The sequence below is a fragment of the Salmo salar genome, chromosome ssa25 (genome assembly GCF_905237065.1).
Source record: "Salmo salar chromosome ssa25, Ssal_v3.1, whole genome shotgun sequence".
Classification (NCBI taxonomy): Eukaryota; Metazoa; Chordata; class Actinopteri; order Salmoniformes; family Salmonidae; genus Salmo; species Salmo salar.
This window is the reverse complement of record NC_059466.1, coordinates 230,057-254,535: the sequence shown is the minus strand read 5'-3', so window position 1 is coordinate 254,535 and position 24,479 is coordinate 230,057.

The following is a 24,479-nucleotide window of genomic DNA, read 5'->3' as shown; positions in this document are numbered from 1 at the left end:
AAAACCATTTTCACAAAAAAATTGCAGATTTCTATATTGTCACCAAAAACGATGACTCCGATCATGCAGAACTAGCGACATTTTGGACAGGCCTAAAAAAAACATTTTAGAACCATTTTCACAAAAAGCTCAGATTTTTTTTTCATTTTTGACACAAAAACAGTGACCCCGGTCATGCTGAACTATCGACATTCTGGACAGGCCTAAAAAAACATTTTAAAACCATTTTCACAAAAATTGTAGATTTCTATTTTTGTCACTAAAAACGATGACTCCGATCATGCCGAAAAAGCGACATTCTGGACAGGCCTAAAAAAAAATGTAAAACCATTTTCACAAAAATTGCAGATTTTTGTTTTTCTTCATTTTAGTGACACAAAAACAGTGACCCCGGTCATGCCGAACTATCGACATTCTGGATAGGCCTAAAAAACATTTTAAAACCATTTTCACAAAAAAATTGCAGATTTCTATATTGTCACCAAAAACGATGACTCCGATCATGCAGAACTAGCGACATTTTGGACAGGCCTAAAAAAAACATTTTAGAACCATTTTCACAAAAAGCTCAGATTTTTTTTTTCATTTTTTGACACAAAAACAGTGACCCCGGTCATGCTGAACTATCGACATTCTGGACAGGCCTAAAAAAACATTTTAAAACCATTTTCACAAAAATTGTAGATTTCTATTTTTGTCACTAAAAACGATGACTCCGATCATGCCGAAAAAGCGACATTCTGGACAGGCCTAAAAAAAAAATGTAAAACCATTTTCACAAAAATTGCAGATTTTTGTTTTTCTTCATTTTAGTGACACAAAAACAGTGACCCCGGTCATGCCGAACTAGCGACATTCTGGACAGGCCTAAAAAAACATTTTAAAACCATTTTCACAAAAAATTGTAGATTTCTATTTTGTCCCTAAAAACGATGACTCCGATCATGCCGAAAAAGCGACATTCTGGACAGGCCAAAAAAAAAATGTAAAACCATTTTCACCAAAAATTGCTGATTTTTTTTTCATTTTCGTGACACAAAAACAGTGACCCCGGTCATGCCGAACTATCGACATTCTGGATAGGCCTAAAAAACATTTTAAAACCATTTTCACAAAAAATTGCAGATTTCTATATTGTCACCAAAAACGATGACTCCGATCATGCAGAACTAGCGACATTTTGGACAGGCCTAAAAAAAACATTTTAGAACCATTTTCACAAAAAAGCTCAGATTTTTTTTTCATTTTTTGACACAAAAACAGTGACCCCGGTCATGCTGAACTATCGACATTCTGGACAGGCCTAAAAAAAACATTTTAAAACCATTTTCACAAAAATTGTAGATTTCTATTTTGTCCCTAAAAACGATGACTCCGATCATGCCGAAAAGCGACATTCTGGACAGGCCTAAAAAAAAATGTAAAACCATTTTCACCAAAAATTGCCGATTTTTTTTTTCATTTTCGTGACACTAAAACAGTGACCCCAGTCATGCCGAACTATCGACATTCTGGATAGGCCTAAAAAAACATTTTAAAACCATTTTCACAAAAAATTGCAGATTTCTATATTGTCACCAAAAACGATGACTCCGATCATGCAGAACTAGCGACATTTTGGACAGGCCTAAAAAAAAACATTTTAGAACCATTTTCACAAAAAGCTCAGATTTTTTTTTCATTTTTGACACAAAAACAGTGACCCCGGTCATGCTGAACTATCGACATTCTGGACAGGCCTAAAAAAACATTTTAAAACCATTTTCACAAAAAATTGTAGATTTCTATTTTTGTCACTAAAAACGATGACTCCGATCATGCCGAAAAAGCAACATTCTGGACAGGCCTAAAAAAAAAATGTAAAACCATTTTCACAAAAAATTGCAGATTTTTTTTTTTCTTCATTTTAGTGACACAAAAACAGTGACCCCGGTCATGCCGAACTAGCGACATTCTGGACAGGCCTAAAAAAAACATTTTAAAACCATTTTCACAAAAAATTGTAGATTTCTATTTTGTCCCTAAAAACGATGACTCCGATCATGCCGAAAAAGCGACATTCTGGACAGGCCTAAAAAATTTTTAAAACCATTTTCACCAAAAATTGCAGATTTTTTTTTTCATTTTAGTGACAAAAAAAAAGTGACCCCGGTCATGCCGAACTATCGACATTCTGGATAGGCCTAAAAAACATTTTAAAACCATTTTCACAAAAATTGCAGATTTCTATATTGTCACCAAAAACGATGACTCCGATCATGCAGAACTAGCGACATTTTGGACAGGCCTAAAAAAAACATTTTAGAACCATTTTCACAAAAAAGCTCAGATTTTTTTTTTCATTTTTTGACACAAAAACAGTGACCGAACTATCGACATTCTGGACAGGCCTAAAAAACATTTTAAAACCATTTTCACAAAAATTGCAGATTTCTATATTGTCCCTAAAAACGATGACTCCGATCATGCCGAACTAGCGACATTCTGGACAGGCCTAAAAAAATTTTTTAAAACATTTTCACCAAAAATTGCTGATTTTTTTTTTCATTTTCGTGACACAAAAACAGTGACCCCGGTCATGCCGAACTAGCGACATTCTGGACAGGCCTAAAAAAACATTTTAAAACCATTTTCACAAAAAATTGCAGATTTTTTTTCATTTTCGTGACACAAAAACAGTGACCCCGGTCATGCCGAACTAGCGACATTCTGGACAGGCCTAAAAAATAAAATTAAAACCATTTCCACCAAAAATTGTAGATTTCTGTTTTTGTCACCAAAAACGATGACTCCGATCATGCCGAACTAGCGACATTCTGGACAGGCCTAAAAAAAATTTTTAAAACCATTTTCACCAAAAATTGCAGATTTTTTTTTTTCATTTTCGTGACACAAAAACAGTGACCCCGGTCATGCCGAACTAGCGACATTCTGGACAGGCCTAAAAAAAACATTTTAAAACCATTTTCACAAAAAAAGCTCAGATTTTTTTTCTTCATTTTTTGACACAAAAACAGTGACCCCGGTCATGCCGAACTATCGACGTTCTGGACAGGCCTAAAAAAACATTTTAAAACCATTTTCACAAAAAATTGCAGATTTTTTTTTCTTCTTCATTTTAGTGACACAAAAACAGTGACCCCGGTCATGCCGAACTAGCGACATTCTGGACAGGCCTAAAAAAAACATTTTAAAACCATTTTCACAAAAAATTGTAGATTTCTATTTTGTCCCTAAAAACGATGACTCCGATCATGCCGAAAAAGCGACATTCTGGACAGGCCTAAAATTTTTTTTTTAAACCATTTTCACCAAAAATTGCTGATTTTTTTTTTTCATTTTCGTGACACAAAAACAGTGACCCCGGTCATGCCGAACTATCGACATTATGGATAGGCCTAAAAAAACATTTTAAAACCATTTTCACAAAAAATTGCAGATTTCTATATTGTCCCTAAAAACGATGACTCCGATCATGCCGAACTAGCGACATTTTGGACAGGCCTAAAAAAAACATTTTAGAACCATTTTCACAAAAAAGCTCAGATTTTTTTTTTCATTTTTTGACACAAAAACAGTGACCCCGGTCATGCTGAACTATCGACATTCTGGACAGGCCTAAAAAAACATTTTAAAACCATTTTCACAAAAATTGTAGATTTCTATTTTTGTCACTAAAAACGATGACTCCGATCATGCCGAAAGCGACATTCTGGACAGGCCTAAAAAAAAATGTAAAACCATTTTCACAAAAATTGCAGATTTTTGTTTTTCTTCATTTTAGTGACACAAAAACAGTGACCCCGGTCATGCCGAACTAGCGACATTCTGGACAGGCCTAAAAAAACATTTTAAAACCATTTTCACAAAAATTGTAGATTTCTATTTTGTCCCTAAAAACGATGACTCCGATCATGCCGAAAAAGCGACATTCTGGACAGGCCAAAAAAAAAATGTAAAACCATTTTCACCAAAAATTGCTGATTTTTTTTTTCATTTTCGTGACACAAAAACAGTGACCCCGGTCATGCCGAACTATCGACATTCTGGATAGGCCTAAAAAACATTTTAAAACCATTTTCACAAAAAAATTGCAGATTTCTATATTGTCACCAAAAACGATGACTCCGATCATGCAGAACTAGCGACATTTTGGACAGGCCTAAAAAAAACATTTTAGAACCATTTTCACAAAAAAGCTCAGATTTTTTTTTCATTTTTTGACACAAAAACAGTGACCCCGGTCATGCTGAACTATCGACATTCTGGACAGGCCTAAAAAAACATTTTAAAACCATTTTCACAAAAAATTGTAGATTTCTATTTTGTCCCTAAAAACGATGACTCCGATCATGCCGAAAAAGCGACATTCTGGACAGGCCTAAAAAAAAATTTAAAACCATTTTCACCAAAAATTGCCGATTTTTTTTTTCATTTTCGTGACACTAAAACAGTGACCCCAGTCATGCCGAACTATCGACATTCTGGATAGGCCTAAAAAACATTTTAAAACCATTTTCACAAAAAATTGCAGATTTCTATATTGTCACCAAAAACGATGACTCCGATCATGCAGAACTAGCGACATTTTGGACAGGCCTAAAAAAACATTTTAGAACCATTTTCACAAAAAAGCTCAGATTTTTTTTTTCATTTTTTGACACAAAAACAGTGACCCCGGTCATGCTGAACTATCGACATTCTGGACAGGCCTAAAAAAAACATTTTAAAACCATTTTCACAAAAAATTGTAGATTTCTATTTTTGTCACTAAAAACGATGACTCCGATCATGCCGAAAAAGCGACATTCTGGACAGGCCTAAAAAAAAATGTAAAACCATTTTCACAAAAAATTGCAGATTTTTGTTTTTCTTCATTTTAGTGACACAAAAACAGTGACCCCGGTCATGCCGAACTATCGACATTCTGGATAGGCCTAAAAAAACATTTTAAAACCATTTTCACAAAAAATTGCAGATTTCTATATTGTCACCAAAAACGATGACTCCGATCATGCAGAACTAGCGACATTTTGGACAGGCCTAAAAAAAAACATTTTAGAACCATTTTCACAAAAAAGCTCAGATTTTTTTTTTCATTTTTTGACACAAAAACAGTGACCCCGGTCATGCTGAACTATCGACATTCTGGACAGGCCTAAAAAAACATTTTAAAACCATTTTCACAAAAATTGTAGATTTCTATTTTGTCACTAAAAACGATGACTCCGATCATGCCGAAAAAGCGACATTCTGGACAGGCCTAAAAAAAAAATGTAAAACCATTTTCACAAAAAATTGCAGATTTTTGTTTTTCTTCATTTTAGTGACACAAAAACAGTGACCCCGGTCATGCCGAACTAGCGACATTCTGGACAGGCCTAAAAAAAACATTTTAAAACCATTTTCACAAAAAATTGTAGATTTCTATTTTGTCCCTAAAAACGATGACTCGATCATGCCGAAAAAGCGACATTCTGGACAGGCCAAAAAAAAAATGTAAAACCATTTTCACCAAAAATTGCTGATTTTTTTTCATTTTCGTGACACAAAAACAGTGACCCCGGTCATGCCGAACTATCGACATTCTGGATAGGCCTAAAAAACATTTTAAAACCATTTTCACAAAAAAATTGCAGATTTCTATATTGTCACCAAAAACGATGACTCCGATCATGCAGAACTAGCGACATTTTGGACAGGCCTAAAAAAAAACATTTTAGAACCATTTTCACAAAAAAGCTCAGATTTTTTTTTCATTTTTGACACAAAAACAGTGACCCCGGTCATGCTGAACTATCGACATTCTGGACAGGCCTAAAAAAACATTTTAAAACCATTTTCACAAAAAATTGTAGATTTCTATTTTGTCCCTAAAAACGATGACTCCGATCATGCCGAAAAAGCGACATTCTGGACAGGCCTAAAAAAAAATGTAAAACCATTTTCACCAAAAATTGCCGATTTTTTTTTTCATTTTCGTGACACTAAAACAGTGACCCCAGTCATGCCGAACTATCGACATTCTGGATAGGCCTAAAAAACATTTTAAAACCATTTTCACAAAAAAATTGCAGATTTCTATATTGTCACCAAAAACGATGACTCCGATCATGCAGAACTAGCGACATTTTGGACAGGCCTAAAAAAAACATTTTAGAACCATTTTCACAAAAAAGCTCAGATTTTTTTTTCATTTTTTGACACAAAAACAGTGACCCCGGTCATGCTGAACTATCGACATTCTGGACAGGCCTAAAAAAACATTTTAAAACCATTTTCACAAAAATTGTAGATTTCTATTTTTGTCACTAAAAACGATGACTCCGATCATGCCGAAAAAGCAACATTCTGGACAGGCCTAAAAAAAAAATGTAAAACCATTTTCACAAAAAATTGCAGATTTTTTTTTTTCTTCATTTTAGTGACACAAAAACAGTGACCCCGGTCATGCCGAACTAGCGACATTCTGGACAGGCCTAAAAAAAAACATTTTAAAACCATTTTCACAAAAAATTGTAGATTTCTATTTTGTCCCTAAAAACGATGACTCCGATCATGCCGAAAAAGCGACATTCTGGACAGGCCTAAAAAAATTTTTTAAAACCATTTTCACCAAAAATTGCAGATTTTTTTTTTTCATTTTAGTGACAAAAAAAAAGTGACCCCGGTCATGCCGAACTATCGACATTCTGGATAGGCCTAAAAAAACATTTTAAAACCATTTTCACAAAAAATTGCAGATTTCTATATTGTCACCAAAAACGATGACTCCGATCATGCAGAACTAGCGACATTTTGGACAGGCCTAAAAAAAAACATTTTAGAACCATTTTCACAAAAAAAGCTCAGATTTTTTTTTTCATTTTTTGACACAAAAACAGTGACCGAACTATCGACATTCTGGACAGGCCTAAAAAAACATTTTAAAACCATTTTCACAAAAAATTGCAGATTTCTATATTGTCCCTAAAAACGATGACTCCGATCATGCCGAACTAGCGACATTCTGGACAGGCCTAAAAAAATTTTTTTAAAACATTTTCACCAAAAATTGCTGATTTTTTTTTTTCATTTTCGTGACACAAAAACAGTGACCCCGGTCATGCCGAACTAGCGACATTCTGGACAGGCCTAAAAAAAACATTTTAAAACCATTTTCACAAAAATTGCAGATTTTTTTTTTTCATTTTCGTGACACAAAAACAGTGACCCCGGTCATGCCGAACTAGCGACATTCTGGACAGGCCTAAAAAATAAAATTAAAACCATTTCCACCAAAAATTGTAGATTTCTGTTTTTGTCACCAAAAACGATGACTCCGATCATGCCGAACTAGCGACATTCTGGACAGGCCTAAAAAAATTTTTAAAACCATTTTCACCAAAAATTGCAGATTTTTTTTTCATTTTCGTGACACAAAAACAGTGACCCCGGTCATGCCGAACTAGCGACATTCTGGACAGGCCTAAAAAAAACATTTTAAAACCATTTTCACAAAAAAGCTCAGATTTTTTTCTTCATTTTTGACACAAAAACAGTGACCCCGGTCATGCCGAACTATCGACGTTCTGGACAGGCCTAAAAAACATTTTAAAACCATTTTCACAAAAATTGCAGATTTTTTTTCTTCTTCATTTTAGTGACACAAAAACAGTGACCCCGGTCATGCCGAACTAAGCGACATTCTGGACAGGCCTAAAAAAAACATTTTAAAACCATTTTCACAAAAAATTGTAGATTTCTATTTTGTCCCTAAAAACGATGACTCCGATCATGCCGAAAAAGCGACATTCTGGACAGGCCTAAAAATTTTTTTTAAACCATTTTCACCAAAAATTGCTGATTTTTTTTTTTCATTTTCGTGACACAAAAACAGTGACCCCGGTCATGCCGAACTATCGACATTATGGATAGGCCTAAAAAACATTTTAAAACCATTTTCACAAAAAATTGCAGATTTCTATATTGTCCCTAAAAACGATGACTCCGATCATGCCGAACTAGCGACATTTTGGACAGGCCTAAAAAAACATTTTAGAACCATTTTCACAAAAAAGCTCAGATTTTTTTTTTCATTTTTTGACACAAAAACAGTGACCCCGGTCATGCTGAACTATCGACATTCTGGACAGGCCTAAAAAAAACATTTTAAAACCATTTTCACAAAAATTGTAGATTTCTATTTTTGTCACTTAAAACGATGACTCCGATCATGCCGAAAAAGCGACATTCTGGACAGGCCTAAAAAAAAATGTAAAACCATTTTCACAAAAAATTGCAGATTTTTTTCTTTCATTTTGGTGACACAAAAACAGTGACCCCGGTCATGCCGAACTAGCGACATTCTGGACAGGCCTAAAAAAAAACATTTTAAAACCATTTCCACAAAAAAATGTAGATTTCTATTTTTGTCACCAAAAACGATGACTCCGATCATGCCGAACTAGCGACATTCTGGACAGGCCTAAAAAAAATTTTTAAAACCATTTTCACCAAAAATTGCTGATTTTTTTTGTTCATTTTCGTGACACAAAAACAGTGACCCCGGTCATGCCGAACTAGCGACATTCTGGACAGGCCTAAAAAATACATTTTAAAACCATTTTCACAAAAAAAGCTCAGATTTTTTTTTTCATTTTTTGACACAAAAACAGTGACCCCGGTCATGCCGAACTATCGACATTCTGGACAGGCCTAAAAACATTTTAAAACAATTTTCACAAAAATTGTAGATTTCTATTTTGTCCCTAAAAACGATGACTCCGATCATGCCGAAAAAGCGACATTCTGGACAGGCCTAAAAAAAAATTTAAAACCATTTTCACCAAAAATTGCTGATTTTTTTCTTCATTTTCGTGACACAAAAACAGTGACCCCGGTCATGCCGAACTATCGACATTCTGGATAGGCCTAAAAAACATTTTAAAACCATTTTCACAAAAAATTGCAGATTTCTATATTGTCACCAAAAACGATGACTCCGATCATGCCGAACTAGCGACATTTTGGACAGGCCTAAAAAAAAACATTTTAGAACCATTTTCACAAAAAAAGCTCAGATTTTTTTTTCATTTTTTGACACAAAAACAGTGACCGAACTATCGACATTCTGGACAGGCCTAAAAAAACATTTTAAAACCATTTTCAAAAAAAATTGCAGATTTCTATATTGTCACCAAAAACGATGACTCCGATCATGCCGAACTAGCGACATTTTGGACAGGCCTAAAAAAAACATTTTAGAACCATTTTCACAAAAAAGCTCAGATTTTTTTTTTCATTTTTTGACACAAAAACAGTGACCCCGGTCATGCTGAACTATCGACATTCTGGACAGGCCTAAAAAAAACATTTTAAAACCATTTTCACAAAAAATTGTAGATTTCTATTTTTGTCAGTAAAAACGATGACTCCGATCATGCCGAAAAAGCGACATTCTGGACAGGCCTAAAAAAAAATGTAAAACCATTTTCACAATAAATTGCAGATTTCTTTTTTCTTCATTTTAGTGACACAAAAACAGTGACCCCGGTCATGCCGAACTGGCGACATTCTGGACAGGCCTAAAAAAACATTTTAAAACCATTTTCACAAAAATTGTAGATTTCTATTTTGTCCCTAAAAACGATGACTCCGATCATGCCGAAAAAGCGACATTCTGGACAGGCCTAAAAAAAAATTTAAAACCATTTTCACCAAAAATTGCTGATTTTTTTTTTTCATTTTCGTGACACAAAACAGTGACCCCGGTCATGCCGAACTAGCGACATTCTGGACAGGCCTAAAAATAAAATTAAAACCATTTCCACAAAAAATTGTAGATTTCTATTTTTGTCACCAAAAACGATGACTCCGATCATGCCGAACTAGCGACATTCTGGACAGGCCTAAAAAAACATTTTAAAACCATTTTCACAAAAAATTGCAGATTTCTATATTGTCACCAAAAACGATGACTCCGATCATGCAGAACTAGCGACATTTTGGACAGGCCTAAAAAAACATTTTAGAACCATTTTCACAAAAACAGCTCAGATTTTTTTTTCATTTTTGACACAAAAATAGTGACCCCGGTCATGCCGAACTATCGACATTCTGGACAGGCCTAAAAAAAACATTTTAAAACCATTTTCACAAAAAATTGTAGATTTCTATTTTGTCCCTAAAAAAGATGACTCCAATCATGCCGAAAAAGCGACATTCTGGACAGGCCTAAAAAATTTTTTAAACCATTTTCACCAAAAATTGCTGATTTTTTTTTTTCATTTTCGTGACACAAAAACAGTGTCACGAATAGGCCTAAAAAAACATTCTGGATAGGCCTAAAAAAACATTTTAAAACCATTTTCACAAAAAATTGTAGATTTCTATTTTTGTCACCAAAAACGATGACTCCAATCATGCCGAACTAGCGACATTTTGGACAGGCCTAAAAAAAAAGCATTTTAGAACCATTTTCAAAAAAAAAGCTCAGAATTCTTTTTTTCATTTTTTGACACAAAAACAGTGACCCCGGTCATGCCGAACTATCGACATTCTGGACAGGCCTAAAAAAAACATTTTAAAACCATTTTCACAAAAAATTGCAGATATTTTTTTTTCATTTTCGTAACACAAAAACAGTGACCCCGGTCATGCCGAACTAGCGACATTCTGGACAGGCCTAAAAAATAAAATTAAAACCATTTCCACAAAAAATTGTAGATTTCTATTTTTGTCACCAAAAACGATGACTCCGATCATGCTGAACTAGCGACATTCTGGACAGGCCTAAAAAAAATTTAAAAACCATTTCCACCAAAAATTGCTGATTTTTTTTGTTCATTTTCGTGACAAAAACAGTGACCCCGGTCATGCCGAACTAGCGACATTCTGGACAGGCCTAAAAAATAAAATTAAAACCATTTCCACAAAAAATTGTAGATTTCTATTTTTGTCACCAAAAACGATGACTCCGATCATGCCGAACTAGCGACATTCTGGACAGGCCTAAAAAAAACATTTTAAAACCATTTTCACAAAAAATTGTAGATTTCTATTTTGTCCCTAAAAAAGATGACTCCAATCATGCCGAAAAAGCGACATTCTGGACAGGCCTAAAAAAAAATTTTAAAACCATTTTCACCAAAAATTGCTGATTTTTTTTTTTCATTTTCGTGACACAAAAACAGTGTCACGAATAGGCCTAAAAAAACATTCTGGATAGGCCTAAAAAAACATTTTAAAACCATTTTCACAAAAAATTGTAGATTTCTATTTTTGTCACCAAAAACGATGACTCCAATCATGCCGAACTAGCGACATTTTGGACAGGCCTAAAAAAAAAGCATTTTAGAACCATTTTCAAAAAAAAAGCTCAGAATTCTTTTTTTCATTTTTTGACACAAAAACAGTGACCCCGGTCATGCCGAACTATCGACATTCTGGACAGGCCTAAAAAAACATTTTAAAACCATTTTCACAAAAAATTGCAGATATTTTTTTTCATTTTCGTGACACAAAAACAGTGACCCCGGTCATGCCGAACTAGCGACATTCTGGACAGGCCTAAAAAATAAAATTAAAACCATTTCCACAAAAAATTGTAGATTTCTATTTTTGTCACCAAAAACGATGACTCCGATCATGCTGAACTAGCGACATTCTGGACAGGCCTAAAAAAATTTTTTAAAACCATTTCCACCAAAAATTGCTGATTTTTTTTGTTCATTTTCGTGACAAAAACAGTGACCCCGGTCATGCCGAACTAGCGACATTCTGGACAGGCCTAAAAAATACATTTTAAAACCATTTTCACAAAAAAGCTCAGATTTTTTTTTTCATTTTTTCACACAAAAACAGTGACCCCGGTCATGCCGAACTATCGACATTCTGGACAGGCCTAAAAAAACATTTTAAAACCATTTTCACCAAAAATTGCAGATTTTTTTTTCTCTTCATTTTCGTGACACAAAAACAGTGACCCCGGTCATGCCGAACTAGCGACATTCTGGACAGTCCTAAAAAAACATTTTAAAACCATTTTCACAAAAAATTGCAGATTTCTATTTTGTCCCTAAAAACGATGACTCCGATCATGCAGAACTAGCGACATTTTGGACAGGCCTAAAAAAAAACATTTTAGAACCATTTTCACAAAAAAGCTCAGATTTTTTTTTTTCATTTTTTGACACAAAAACAGTGACCCCGGTCATGCTGAACTATCGACATTCTGGACAGGCCTAAAAAAAACATTTTAAAACCATTTTCACAAAAAATTTTAGATTTCTATTTTTGTCACTAAAAACGATGACTCCGATCATGCCGAAAAAGTGACATTCTGGACAGGCCTAAAAAAAAATGTAAAACCATTTTCACCAAAAATTGCAGATTTTTTTTCTTTCATTTTTTGACACAAAAACAGTGACCCCGGTCATGCCGAACTATCGACATTCTGGACAGGCCTAAAAAAAACATTTTAAAACCATTTTCACAAAAAATTGCAGATATTTTTTTTTCATTTTCGTGACACAAAAACAGTGACCCCGGTCATGCCGAACTAGCGACATTCTGGACAGGCCTAAAAAATAAAATTAAAACCATTTCCACAAAAAATTGTAGATTTCTATTTTTGTCACCAAAAACGATGACTCCGATAATGCCGAACTAGCGACATTCTGGACAGGCCTAAAAAAACATTTTAAAACCATTTTCACAAAAATTTGCAGATTTCTATATTGTCACCAAAAACGATGACTCCGATCATGCAGAACTAGCGACATTTTGGACAGGCCTAAAAAAAAACATTTTAGAACCATTTTCACAAAAACAGCTCAGATTTTTTTTTTTCATTTTTGGACACAAAAATAGTGACCCCGGTCATGCCGAACTATCGACATTCTGGACAGGCCTAAAAAAACATTTTAAAACCATTTTCACAAAAATTGTAGATTTCTATTTTTGTCACTAAAAACGATGACTCCGATCATGCTGAAAAAGCGACATTCTGGACAGGCCTAAAAAAACATTTTAAAACCATTTTCACAAAAAATTGCTGATTTTTTTTTTCATTTTCGTGACACAAAAACAGTGTCACGAATAGGCCTAAAAACATTCTGGATAGGCCTAAAAAACATTTTAAAACCATTTTCACAAAAATTGTAGATTTCTATTTTTGTCACCAAAAACGATGACTCCAATCATGCCGAACTAGCGACATTTTGGACAGGCCTAAAAAAAAGCATTTTAGAACCATTTTCAAAAAAAAAGCTCAGAATTCTTTTTTTCATTTTTTGACACAAAAACAGTGACCCCGGTCATGCCGAACTATCGACATTCTGGACAGGCCTAAAAAAAACATTTTAAAACCATTTTCACAAAAAATTGCAGATATTTTTTTTCATTTTCGTGACACAAAAACAGTGACCCCGGTCATGCCGAACTAGCGACATTCTGGACAGGCCTAAAAAATAAAATTAAAACCATTTCCACAAAAAATTGTAGATTTCTATTTTTGTCACCAAAAACGATGACTCCGATCATGCCGAACTAGCGACATTCTGGACAGGCCTAAAAAAATTTTTTAAAACCATTTCCACCAAAAATTGCTGATTTTTTTTGTTCATTTTCGTGACACAAAACAGTGACCCCGGTCATGCCGAACTAGCGACATTCTGGACAGGCCTAAAAAATACATTTTAAAACCATTTTCACAAAAAAAGCTCAGATTTTTTTTTTCATTTTTTCACACAAAAACAGTGACCCCGGTCATGCCGAACTATCGACATTCTGGACAGGCCTAAAAAAACATTTTAAAACCATTTTCACAAAAAATTGCAGATTTTTTTTCTCTTCATTTTCGTGACACAAAAACAGTGACCCCGGTCATGCCGAACTAAGCGACATTCTGGACAGTCCTAAAAAACATTTTAAAACCATTTTCACAAAAATTGCAGATTTCTATTTTGTCCCTAAAAACGATGACTCCGATCATGCAGAACTAGCGACATTTTGGACAGGCCTAAAAAAAACCATTTTAGAACCATTTTCACAAAAAAGCTCAGATTTTTTTTTCATTTTTTGACACAAAAACAGTGACCCCGGTCATGCCGAACTATCGACATTCTGGACAGGCCTAAAAAAACATTTTAAAACCATTTTCACAAAAATTGCAGATATTTTTTTTCATTTTCGTGACACAAAAACAGTGACCCCGGTCATGCCGAACTAGCGACATTCTGGACAGGCCTAAAAAATAAAATTAAAACCATTTCCACAAAAAATTGCAGATTTCTAATTTTGTCACCAAAAACGATGACTCCGATCATGCCGAACTAGCGACATTCTGGACAGGCCTAAAAAAACATTTTAAAACCAATTTCACAAAAAATTGCAGATTTCATTTTTTGACACAAAAACAGTGACCCCGGTCATGCCGAACTATCGACATTCTGGACAGGCCTAAAAAAACATTTTAAAACCAATTTCACAAAAAATTGCAGATTTCTATATTGTCACCAAAAACGATGACTCCGATCATGCAGAACTAGCGACATTTTGGACAGGCCTAAAAAAAAACATTTTAGAACCATTTTCACAAAAAAAGCTCAGATTTTTATATTGTCACCAAAAACGATGACTCCGATCATGCCGAACTAGCGACATTTTGGACAGGCCTAAAAAAAAACATTTTAGAACCATTTTCACAAAAAGCTCAGATTTTTTTTCATTTTTGGACACAAAAACAGTGACCCCGGTCATGCCGAACTATCGACATTCTGGACAGGCCTAAAAAACATTTTAAAACCATTTTCACAAAAAATTGTAGATTTCTATTTTGTCCCTAAAAACGATGACTCCGATCATGCCGAAAAAGCAACATTCTGGACAGGCCTAAAAAAAAGTTTAAAACCATTTTCACCAAAAATTGCTGATTTTTTTTTTCATTTTCGTGACACAAAAACAGTGACCCCGGTCATGCCGAACTAGCGACATTCTGGACAGGCCTAAAAAACATTTTAAAACCATTTTCACAAAAATTGCAGATTTCTATATTGTCACCAAAAACGATGACTCCGATCATGCAGAACTAGCGACATTTTGGACAGGCCTAAAAAACCCATTTTAGAACCATTTTCACAAAAACAGCTCAGATTTTTTTTTTCATTTTTGACACAAAAATAGTGACCCCGGTCATGCCGAACTATCGACATTCTGGACAGGCCTAAAAAACATTTTAAAACCATTTTCACAAAAAATTGTAGATTTCTATTTTGTCCCTAAAAACGATGACTCCGATCATGCCGAAAAAGCAACATTCTGGACAGGCCTAAAAAACATTTTAAAACCATTTTCACAAAAAATTGTAGATTTCTATTTTGTCCCTAAAAACGATGACTCCGATCATGCCGAAAAAGCAACATTCTGGACAGGCCTAAAAAAAAATGTAAAACCATTTTCACCAAAAATTGCTGATTTTTTTTTTCATTTTCGTGACACAAAAACAGTGACCCCGGTCATGCCGAACTAGCGACATTCTGGACAGGCCTAAAAAAACATTTTAAAACCATTTTCACAAAAATTGCAGATTTCTATATTGTCACCAAAAACGATGACTCCGATCATGCAGAACTAGCGACATTTTGGACAGGCCTAAAAAAACATTTTAGAACCATTTTCACAAAAACAGCTCAGATTTTTTTTTTCATTTTTGACACAAAAATAGTGACCCCGGTCATGCCGAACTATCGACATTCTGGACAGGCCTAAAAAACATTTTAAAACCATTTTCACAAAAATTGCAGATTTCTATATTGTCACCAAAAACGATGACTCCGATCATGCCGAACTAGCGACATTTTGGACAGAGCTAAAAAAAAACATTTTAGAACCATTTTCACAAAAAAGCTCAGATTTTTTTTTTTCATTTTTGGACACAAAAACAGTGACCCCGGTCATGCCGAACTATCGACATTCTGGACAGGCCTAAAAAAAACATTTTAAAACCATTTTCACAAAAAATTGTAGATTTCTATTTTTGTCACTAAAAACGATGACTCCGATCATGCCGAAAAAGCGACATTCTGGACAGGCCTAAAAAAAACATTTTAAAACCATTTTCACAAAAAATTGCAGATTTCTAATTTTGTCACCAAAAACGATGACTCCAATCATGTCGAACTAGCGACATTTTGGACAGGCCTAAAAAAACATTTTAAAACCAATTTCACAAAAAATTGCAGATTTCATTTTTTGACACAAAAACAGTGACCCGAACTATCGACATTCTGGACAGGCCTAAAAAAACATTTTAAAACCAATTTCACAAAAAATTGCAGATTTCTATATTGTCACCAAAAACGATGACTCCGATCATGCCGAACTAGCGACATTTTGGACAGGCCTAAAAAAAAACATTTTAGAACCATTTTCACAAAAAAGCTCAGATTTTTTTTTCATTTTTTGACACAAAAACAGTGACCCCGGTCATGCTGAACTATCGACATTCTGGACAGGCATAAAAAAACATTTTAAAACCATTTTCACAAAAAATTGTAGATTTCTATTTTTGTCACTTAAAACGATGACTCCGATCATGCCGAAAAGCGACATTCTGGACAGGCCTAAAAAAAAATGTAAAACCATTTTCACAAAAAATTGCAGATTTTTTTCTTTCATTTTGGTGACACAAAAACAGTGACCCAAGGTCATGCCGAACTAGCGACATTCTGGACAGGCCTAAAAAAAAACATTTTAAAACCATTTTCACAAAAAATTGCAGATTTTTTTTCTTTCATTTTGGTGACACAAAAACAGTGACCCCGGTCATGCCGAACTAGCGACATTCTGGACAGGCCTAAAAAAAAAACATTTTAAAACCATTTTCACAAAAAATTGTAGATTTCTATTTTTGTCACCAAAAACGATGACTCCAATCATGCCGAACTAGCGACATTTTGGACAGGCCTAAAAAAAAAGCATTTTAGAACCATTTTCAAAAAAAAAGCTCAGAATTCTTTTTTCATTTTTTGACACAAAAACAGTGACCCCGGTCATGCCGAACTATCGACATTCTGGACAGGCCTAAAAAAACCATTTTAAAACCATTTTCACAAAAAATTGCAGATATTTTTTTTTCATTTTCGTGACACAAAAACAGTGACCCCGGTCATGCCGAACTAGCGACATTCTGGACAGGCCTAAAAAATAAAATTAAAACCATTTCCACAAAAAATTGTAGATTTCTATTTTTGTCACCAAAAACGATGACTCCGATCATGCCGAACTAGCGACACTCTGGACAGGCCTAAAAAAAAATTTGAAAACCATTTTCACCAAAAATTGCTGATTTTTTTTGTTCATTTTCGTGACACAAAAACAGTGACCCCGGTCATGCCGAACTAGCGACATTCTGGACAGGCCTAAAAAAAAAACATTTTAAAACCATTTTCACAAAAAATTGTAGATTTCTATTTTTGTCACCAAAAACGATGACTCCAATCATGCCGAACTAGCGACATTTTGGACAGGCCTAAAAAAAAGCATTTTAGAACCATTTTCAAAAAAAAGCTCAGAATTCTTTTTTTCATTTTTTGACACAAAAACAGTGACCCCGGTCATGCCGAACTATCGACATTCTGGACAGGCCTAAAAAAACATTTTAAAACCATTTTCACAAAAAATTGCAGATTTTTTTTTTCATTTTCGTGACACAAAAACAGTGACCCCGGTCATGCCGAACTAGCGACATTCTGGACAGGCCTAAAAATAAAATTAAAACCATTTCCACAAAAATTGTAGATTTCTATTTTGTCACCAAAAACGATGACTCCGATCATGCCGAACTAGCGACACTCTGGACAGGCCTAAAAAAATTTGAAAACCATTTTCACCAAAAATTGCTGATTTTTTTGTTCATTTTCGTGACACAAAAACAGTGACCCCGGTCATGCCGAACTAGCGACATTCTGGACAGGCCTAAAAAATACATTTTAAAACCATTTTCACAAAAAATTGCAGATTTTTTTGGTCTTCATTTTAGTGACAAAAAACAGTGACCCCGGTCATGCCGAACTATCGACATTCTGGACAGGCCTAAAAAAACATTTTAAAACCATTTTCACAAAAATTGCAGATTTCTATTTTTGTCACTAAAAACGATGACTCCGATCATGCCGAAAAGCGACATTCTGGACAGGCCTAAAAAAAAATTTAAAACCATTTTCACCAAAAATTGCTGATTTTTTTTTTCATTTTCGTGACACAAAAACAGTGACCCGTCATGCCGAACTAGCGACATTCTGGACAGGCCTAAAAAACATTTTAAAACCATTTTCACAAAAAATTGCAGATTTCTATATTGTCACCAAAAACGATGACTCCGATCATGCAGAACTAGCGACATTTTGGACAGGCCTAAAAAAAAACATTTTAGAACCATTTTCACAAAAACAGCTCAGATTTTTTTTTTCATTTTTGACACAAAAATAGTGACCCCGGTCATGCCGAACTATCGACATTCTGGACAGGCCTAAAAAACATTTTAAAACCATTTTCACAAAAATTGTAGATTTCTATTTTGTCCCTTAAAACGATGACTCCGATCATGCCGAAAAAGCAACATTCTGGACAGGCCTAAAAAAAAATGTAAAACCATTTTCACCAAAAATTGCTGATTTTTTTTCATTTTCGTGACACAAAAACAGTGACCCCGGTCATGCCGAACTAGCGACATTCTGGACAGGCCTAAAAAAACATTTTAAAACCATTTTCACAAAAATTGTAGATTTCTATTTTTGTCACCAAAAACGATGACTCCAATCATGCCGAACTAGCGACATTTTGGACAGGCCTAAAAAAAAAGCATTTTAGAACCATTTTCAAAAAAAAGCTCAGAATTCTTTTTTCATTTTTTGACACAAAAACAGTGACCCCGGTCATGCCGAACTATCGACATTCTGGACAGGCCTAAAAAAACATTTTAAAACCATTTTCACAAAAAATTGCAGATATTTTTTTTTCATTTTCGTGACACAAAAACAGTGACCCCGGTCATGCCGAACTAGCGACATTCTGGACAGGCCTAAAAAATAAAATTAAAACCATTTCCACAAAAAATTGTAGATTTCTATTTTTGTCACCAAAAACGATGACTCCGATCATGCCGAACTAGCGACACTCTGGACAGGCCTAAAAAAAAATTTGAAAACCATTTTCACCAAAAATTGCTGATTTTTTTTGTTCATTTTCGTGACACAAAAACAGTGACCCCGGTCATGCCGAACTAGCGACATTCTGGACAGGCCTAAAAAATACATTTTAAAACCATTTTCACAAAAAATTGCAGATTTTTTTTTGTCTTCATTTTAGTGACAGAAAAACAGTGACCCCGGTCATGCCGAACTATCGACATTCTGGACAGGCCTAAAAAAACATTTTAAAACCATTTTCACAAAAAATTGCAGATTTCTATTTTTGTCACTAAAAACGATGACTCCGATCATGCCGAAAAAGCGACATTCTGGACAGGCCTAAAAAAAAAATTTAAAACCATTTTCACCAAAAATTGCTGATTTTTTTTTTTCATTTTCGTGACACAAAAACAGTGACCCGTCATGCCGAACTAGCGACATTCTGGACAGGCCTAAAAAAACATTTTAAAACCATTTTCACAAAAAATTGCAGATTTCTATATTGTCACCAAAAACGATGACTCCGATCATGCAGAACTAGCGACATTTTGGACAGGCCTAAAAAAAACCATTTTAGAACCATTTTCACAAAAACAGCTCAGATTTTTTTTTTTCATTTTTTGACACAAAAATAGTGACCCCGGTCATGCCGAACTATCGACATTCTGGACAGGCCTAAAAAACATTTTAAAACCATTTTCACAAAAAATTGTAGATTTCTATTTTGTCCCTAAAAACGATGACTCCGATCATGCCGAAAAAGCAACATTCTGGACAGGCCTAAAAAAATGTAAAACCATTTTCACCAAAAATTGCTGATTTTTTTTTTCATTTTCGTGACACAAAAACAGTGACCCCGGTCATGCCGAACTAGCGACATTCTGGACAGGCCTAAAAAACATTTTAAAACCATTTTCACAAAAATTGCAGATTTCTATATTGTCACCAAAAACGATGACTCCGATCATGCAGAACTAGCGACATTTTGGACAGGCCTAAAAAAACCATTTTAGAACCATTTTCACAAAAACAGCTCAGATTTTTTTTTTCATTTTTTGACACAAAAATAGTGACCCGGTCATGCCGAACTATCGACATTCTGGACAGGTCTAAAAAAACATTTTAAAACCATTTTCACAAAAAATTGCAGATTTCTATATTGTCACCAAAAACGATGACTCCGATCATGCCGAACTAGCGACATTTTGGACAGGCCTAAAAAAAACATTTTAGAACCATTTTCACAAAAAGCTCAGATTTTTTTTTCATTTTTGGACACAAAAACAGTGACCCCGGTCATGCCGAACTATCGACATTCTGGACAGGCCTAAAAAAACATTTTAAAACCATTTTCACAAAAATTGTAGATTTCTATTTTTGTCACTAAAAACGATGACTCCGATCATGCCGAAAAAGCGACATTCTGGACAGGCCTAAAAAAAACATTTTAAAACCATTTTCACAAAAAATTGCAGATTTCTAATTTTGTCACCAAAAACAATGACTCCAATCATGTCGAACTAGCGACATTTTGGACAGGCCTAAAAAAACATTTTAAAACCAATTTCACAAAAAATTGCAGATTTCATTTTTTGACACAAAAACAGTGACCCTGGTCATGCTGAACTATCGACATTCTGGACAGGCATAAAAAAAACATTTTAAAACCATTTTCACAAAAAATTGTAGATTTCTATTTTTGTCACTTAAAACGATGACTCCGATCATGCCGAAAAAGCGACATTCTGGACAGGCCTAAAAAAAATGTAAAACCATTTTCACAAAAATTGCAGATTTTTTTTCTTTCATTTTGGTGACACAAAAACAGTGACCCAAGGTCATGCCGAACTAGCGACATTCTGGACAGGCCTAAAAAAAAACATTTTAAAACCATTTTCACAAAAATTGTAGATTTCTATTTTTGTCACCAAAAACGATGACTCCAATCATGCCGAACTAGCGACATTTTGGACAGGCCTAAAAAAAAGCATTTTAGAACCATTTTCAAAAAAAAGCTCAGAATTCTTTTTTCATTTTTGACACAAAAACAGTGACCCCGGTCATGCCGAACTATCGACATTCTGGACAGGCCTAAAAAAACATTTTAAAACCATTTTCACAAAAATTGCAGATATTTTTTTTCATTTTCGTGACACAAAAACAGTGACCCCGGTCATGCCGAACTAGCGACATTCTGGACAGGACTAAAAATAAAATTAAAACCATTTCCACAAAAAATTGTAGATTTCTATTTTTGTCACCAAAAACGATGACTCCGATCATGCCGAACTAGCGACATTCTGGACAGGCCTAAAAAATTTTTTAAAACCATTTTCACCAAAAATTGCTGATTTTTTTGTTCATTTTCGTGACACAAAAACAGTGACCCCGGTCATGCCGAACTAGCGACATTCTGGACAGGCCTAAAAAACATTTTAAAACCATTTTCACAAAAAATTGCAGATTTTTTTTGTCTTCATTTTAGTGACAGAAAAACAGTGACCCCGGTCATGCTGAACTATCGACATTCTGGACAGGCCTAAAAAAACATTTTAAAACCATTTTCACAAAAAATTGTAGATTTCTATTTTTGTCACTTAAAACGATGACTCCGATCATGCCGAAAAGCGACATTCTGGACAGGCCTAAAAAAACATTTTAAAACCATTTTCACAAAAAATTGCAGATTTCTATATTGTCACCAAAAACGATGACTCCGATCATGCAGAACTAGCGACATTTTGGACAGGCCTAAAAAACCATTTTAGAACCATTTTCACAAAAACAGCTCAGATTTTTTTTTTCATTTTTTGACACAAAAATAGTGACCCCGGTCATGCCGAACTATCGACATTCTGGACAGGCCTAAAAAAACATTTTAAAACCATTTTCACAAAAAATTGTAGATTTCTATTTTGTCCCTAAAAACGATGACTCCGATCATGCCGAAAAAGCAACATTCTGGACAGGCCTAAAAAAACATTTTAAAACCATTTTCACAAAAAATTGTAGATTTCTATTTTGTCCCTAAAAACGATGACTCCGATCATGCCGAAAAAGCAACATTCTGGACACGCCTAAAAAAAAATGTAAAACCATTTTCACCAAAAATTGCTGATTTTTTTTTTCATTTTCGTGACACAAAAACAGTGACCCCGGTCATGCCGAACTAGCGACATTCTGGACAGGCCTAAAAAAACATTTTAAAACCATTTTCACAAAAAATTGCAGATTTCTATATTGTCACCAAAAACGATGACTCCGATCATGCAGAACTAGCGACATTTTGGACAGGCCTAAAAAAACCATTTTAGAACCATTTTCACAAAAACAGCTCAGATTTTTTTTTTCATTTTTTGACACAAAAATAGTGACCCCGGTCATGCCGAACTATCGACATTCTGGACAGGCCTAAAAAAACATTTTAAAACCATTTTCACAAAAAATTGTAGATTTCTATTTTTGTCACTAAAAACGATGACTCCGATCATGCCGAAAAAGCGACATTCTGGACAGGCCTAAAAAAACATTTTAAAACCATTTTCACAAAAATTGCAGATTTCTAATTTTGTCACCAAAAACAATGACTCCAATCATGTCGAACTAGCGACATTTTGGACAGGCCTAAAAAACATTTTAAAACCAATTTCACAAAAATTGCAGATTTCATTTTTGACACAAAAACAGTGACCCTGGTCATGCCGAACTATCGACATTCTGGACAGGCCTAAAAAACATTTTAAAACCAATTTCACAAAAAATTGCAGATTTCTATATTGTCACCAAAAACGATGACTCCGATCATGCCGAACTAGCGACATTTTGGACAGGCCTAAAAAAAACATTTTAGAACCATTTTCACAAAAAAGCTCAGATTTTTTTTTCATTTTTTGACACAAAAACAGTGACCACGGTCATGCTGAACTATCGACATTCTGGACAGGCATAAAAAAAACATTTTAAAACCATTTTCACAAAAAATTGTAGATTTCTATTTTTGTCACTTAAAACGATGACTCCGATCATGCCGAAAAAGCGACATTCTGGACAGGCCTAAAAAAAATGTAAAACCATTTTCACAAAAATTGCAGATTTTTTTCTTTCATTTTGGTGACACAAAAACAGTGACCCAAGGTCATGCCGAACTAGCGACATTCTGGACAGGCCTAAAAAAAAACATTTTAAAACCATTTTCACAAAAATTGTAGATTTCTATTTTTGTCACCAAAAACGATGACTCCAATCATGCCGAACTAGCGACATTTTGGACAGGCCTAAAAAAAAGCATTTTAGAACCATTTTCAAAAAAAAAGCTCAGAATTCTTTTTTTCATTTTTTGACACAAAAACAGTGACCCCGGTCATGCCGAACTATCGACATTCTGGACAGGCCTAAAAAAACATTTTAAAACCATTTTCACAAAAAATTGCAGATATTTTTTTTCATTTTCGTGACACAAAAACAGTGACCCCGGTCATGCCGAACTAGCGACATTCTGGACAGGCCTAAAAATAAAATTAAAACCATTTCCACAAAAATTGTAGATTTCTATTTTTGTCACCAAAAACGATGACTCCGATCATGCCGAACTAGCGACACTCTGGACAGGCCTAAAAAAAAATTTGAAAACCATTTTCACCAAAAATTGCTGATTTTTTTTGTTCATTTTCGTGACACAAAAACAGTGACCCCGGTCATGCCGAACTAGCGACATTCTGGACAGGCCTAAAAAATACATTTTAAAACCATTTTCACAAAAAAAGCTCCGATTTTTTTTTTCATTTTTTGACACAAAAACAGTGACCCCGGTCATGCCGAACTATCGACATTCTGGACAGGCCTAAAAAAACATTTTAAAACCATTTTCACAAAAAATTGCAGATTTTTTTTTGTCTTCATTTTAGTGACAGAAAAACAGTGACCCCGGTCATGCCGAACTATCGACATTCTGGACAGGCCTAAAAAACATTTTAAAACCATTTTCACAAAAAATTGCAGATTTCTATTTTTGTCACTAAAAACGATGACTCCGATCATGCCGAAAAAGCGACATTCTGGACAGGCCTAAAAAAAAAATTTAAAACCATTTTCACCAAAAATTGCTGATTTTTTTTTTTCATTTTCGTGACACAAAAACAGTGACCCGTCATGCCGAACTAGCGACATTCTGGACAGGCCTAAAAAAACATTTTAAAACCATTTTCACAAAAAATTGCAGATTTCTATATTGTCACCAAAAACGATGACTCCGATCATGCAGAACTAGCGACATTTTGGACAGGCCTAAAAAAAACCATTTTAGAACCA